Source organism: Nicotiana tabacum, chromosome 21 (genome assembly GCF_000715075.1).
Source record: "Nicotiana tabacum cultivar K326 chromosome 21, ASM71507v2, whole genome shotgun sequence".
In the NCBI taxonomy this organism is placed as follows: Eukaryota; Viridiplantae; Streptophyta; class Magnoliopsida; order Solanales; family Solanaceae; genus Nicotiana; species Nicotiana tabacum.
Genome location: NC_134100.1, coordinates 1,273,815 through 1,277,559, shown reverse-complemented (window position 1 = coordinate 1,277,559; position 3,745 = coordinate 1,273,815).

The following is a 3,745-nucleotide window of genomic DNA, read 5'->3' as shown; positions in this document are numbered from 1 at the left end:
AGGCTTGTTGCAGCATGCAACTTGATCCATTTATTTATAGTCGACTGCGCTCACTGGAGGTGTGCAGATTTCGGAGGGGTTCCTACAACCCAAGTGCTAAAATATGCACGGACAACTCACGTGATATGGTATAAATATCAGTATCTGCACGGACAACTCACGTGATGCACAGACAACTCACGTGCTATAGTAGCAATATCAGTATCTGCACGGACAACTCATGTGCTGCACGGATAATTCACGTGCTATAATATCAATATCAGTATCTGCACGGACAACTCACGTGCTGTACGGACAATTCACATGCTATAGTATCAATATCAGTATCTGTACGAACAACTCACATGCTGCACGAAAAACTCACGTGCTATAGTATCAATATCTCACAATCTGGCCCTCGTCCTCACTCAGTCATCAATCTCTCCAGTATCGCTCACGGTCTCACAATGTCATAAAAATCAGCCCAAAAATAATGATATAATGTATCAATAATAACAACTGAGACTGAGATATTATATGAATACATGAATATGACTAAGTACAAAATATCAATAAAATCAGTGAGATAACAACAAGAAACGACCACTATGGGTCTCAACAATATTGGCATAAAGCCTAGACATGATATCTAGCATGATGTACAACTCAATTTACTTATCACATGGTGAAAACACAAATATCAATAAAGTAGGACCACTACACAGTGTCCTAGAAATAACAGAGTCATCATTCACAGGGTGCACGCCCACACGCCTGTCACGTAGCATGTGCGTCACCTCAACATCAATCACATAGCACATAATTCGGGGTTTATACCTGTCGCACCCCCTTTTTCCTCGCGGAGTCTGGGTTTATGACATTTGGAAGGACAACTCATACTTTTTGGGAATTGGGTTTGAATTTGAAGAGTCGCCACCTAATGATTAGGGTGCATTAGGACACCAAAGGGTTTGATTTGAATAACCAAAGATAGGATAAGGGCTTGAAATTATTCTAAGGGGACGGTGTTAGGCAGAGAATCCACTAGTGTGGTTCCCGGCCAGACAATTGTTGTGAATTTGGAGTGCAATTAATATAGAAGCAAATAAGGCTCAAATAAGAGGGGGTTTCAGTATATAATGGTTTGAAAGTAAACAAAATTTGAAAGAACAATTAGAAAAGCTGATTTTTTTTAATAAGGAGTTAAAATACTGAAAGAAATAAAGAACAAAGGCAAGGGGTCCTAGGTTTATTAAAAATATGGATCACCCCACACAATGTTCGGTAATCACTCCTCAATAAGGGGCTACACGTGACATTATCACGTGGTCATCATATCCATATCTACCCTTCCCAACCCCGTTAAGGTATTTAAAGCGCAGATTGGTCTCGATTACTTATTGCATGCTATTACCCGTCCCATTCCTATCAGTCCCAGAGGCACTTAGGACTACTAATCCTAAAAAAGGGAGGGATATCAGGCATATTTGGAGTTCAAAGGTAAACTAACGCGACATACAAAAGACATACTGCATGTTAAGGGGAAACACATAAACATATAAGGCTCAAGTACACCTCCTCAAACAAAATACATAAAATAGCATGTCTTACACATACTGCTTAGGTCTGATTTAAATATACTAAAGATAAGATTGTTGAGGCAACTTTAGTTTATTACATAACTCAGATAGAAAGTCCGAATCAGGCCTGCCTACTGGTTGTAGCGATTAACAGAAGCAGATTCAGTCTACAGTTATTACTCTAAGGCTTGCCTAAGTGTTTTAACGGGGTCCTATAGGCATGATATCTACTGAATTCAGAAGGTGATGAGACAGTAAAAACTTGAAATAAGTTATCTGAAATCCTATAGGCATGATTACTAGACCTTGTTGAGCGAGGGAATTAGGTTATTAAAAGAACGAAATATACAAAACTTGGACTAGTTACAGGTGCTGCAGGCGGTAGTATCTATTATTACTGATTTTATCTAACATTTGAGTGAAGCGAATCAGATTCATTTAGGAAATTCCTATAGGCATGATTTCTATATATTGCTGATTTTAGACCCTTATAAATATAGTATCTAAATGCTGAAACTCGTATTAAACCTTATAGACATGGTATCTAAATGCAGGAACTTGTATTAATCCTTATAGACCTAGTATCTAAATACAGAAACTTGTATTAAACCTTATAGACATGGTATCTAAATGCGGTTTGAATTGTGCAGAATTAAAAGTACCCTATAGGCAGGTTTTCTACATGAAGTTGAATATGCAGAATTAAAACAGTCCTATAGGCATGTTTTCTACCCTTGCATGCATAGTTACCCACCCTTTTTCACTAGCCAGCCCCGAATGTTCATTACAAATTATTACAAACCGAGAATAAATAAGATTACAAAGAAAAATACAACCAGAGGAAGCCTGATTCTTGACTTCCTCTCTGAGTTATGAGATAGACCAACTCAAAGACCATTGATCCAAAGCCTTTCTCTAATTTGAGTGTGCCAGAGTTCCCTAAGAGCCTCAATGGGACTCCGGGCAGTGCTCACACCTAAATTGTATCACCAGAATGGGGACAAGTGCAGTGTAGAAGTTCCAGCCCTCAAGTGTCCAAGTTCAGAGGGAGCTCATGGGTCCCAAGGCAAGGCTCACAAGAGGGGGGTAGAGAACTTAAGTCTAAGAGAAAGTAGAAGTGCAGAAACAGAACTTTAAGAACTAAGGAAGTAAAGGAAAGGGAAAGGGGTGCTTGGAAACAGTTACAATTAAGGACTTCACACATAGGGGGTTCAAGGATTGGGGATTGCAAATGGCCTATGTACTTAGGCATTAGTTTATTCTGGGCATGCACAACAATATGGAGTGCTTTTATGCTTACAAAATCAACAAAATACACAATCACATAATGGTAACGTAGAGGTTATGATCCTAGGGAAATCACGTTTGAGTCATAGAAAACAATGCTTAATACTGTCATGCCTTAAACAAACCATCAGTATCAAACATATTGGGGTAGGGGTTTAAGATTCATAATAGATTCTGAACAAGCAGAAGGAAATTATAGCATGCTAAAATAAGTACTAAACTAAACACAAACAGTAGACAGACAAGAAGGTGAAAGTATTAAGTAAACACATTGTTGTGATGCTGTAATTTTAATCATAACATACTAGTTCAAAGAATCAAAATACAATAAAAGCAGGTAGCAAGTCTTTGAAAATAGCTTTAGCTTTCAGCCAACTAAATGGGTCACAGTAGTAGTAAAGCAGGAGAGAATGTTTTAGTGTAAGATATTTTAGGACTAAGTGTGTTCGTGTGTGTGTTTTGATGAAAGAGCATGGTATTTATAGTATGAAAACAGACAGAAAAATAGAGCAAGAAAATAATTATGGAACTGTGTACCAACTAAAATCAATTAGTATTAGAGCTTCCTTTAATTAAGGAGTTTAAACTTAAACGGTAATGGACAGAAAACCTTTAAAGAAAGAAATCAAGTAAGCATCTTGTGCAAAGTAGGCAATTAGGGGTAAATACATAGGGGTTTAATTAAGGGAAGAATCTTTGAAATACTCGGTTAACCAAATAAGGTAAAAAAACAGCGTAAAGTTGCAGAATATATAGGCAATCAGTACATAGTAAATCAAGGAGTCAGGGATTTGAAATTACGGATTTGGGGAGGATACAGGGGTTCCCATGAATAAACAAATGAACCAAGTCAGAAATGGGGGAATTGAAAGTCTAAGGAAAGTTTTCAAATCAATCCA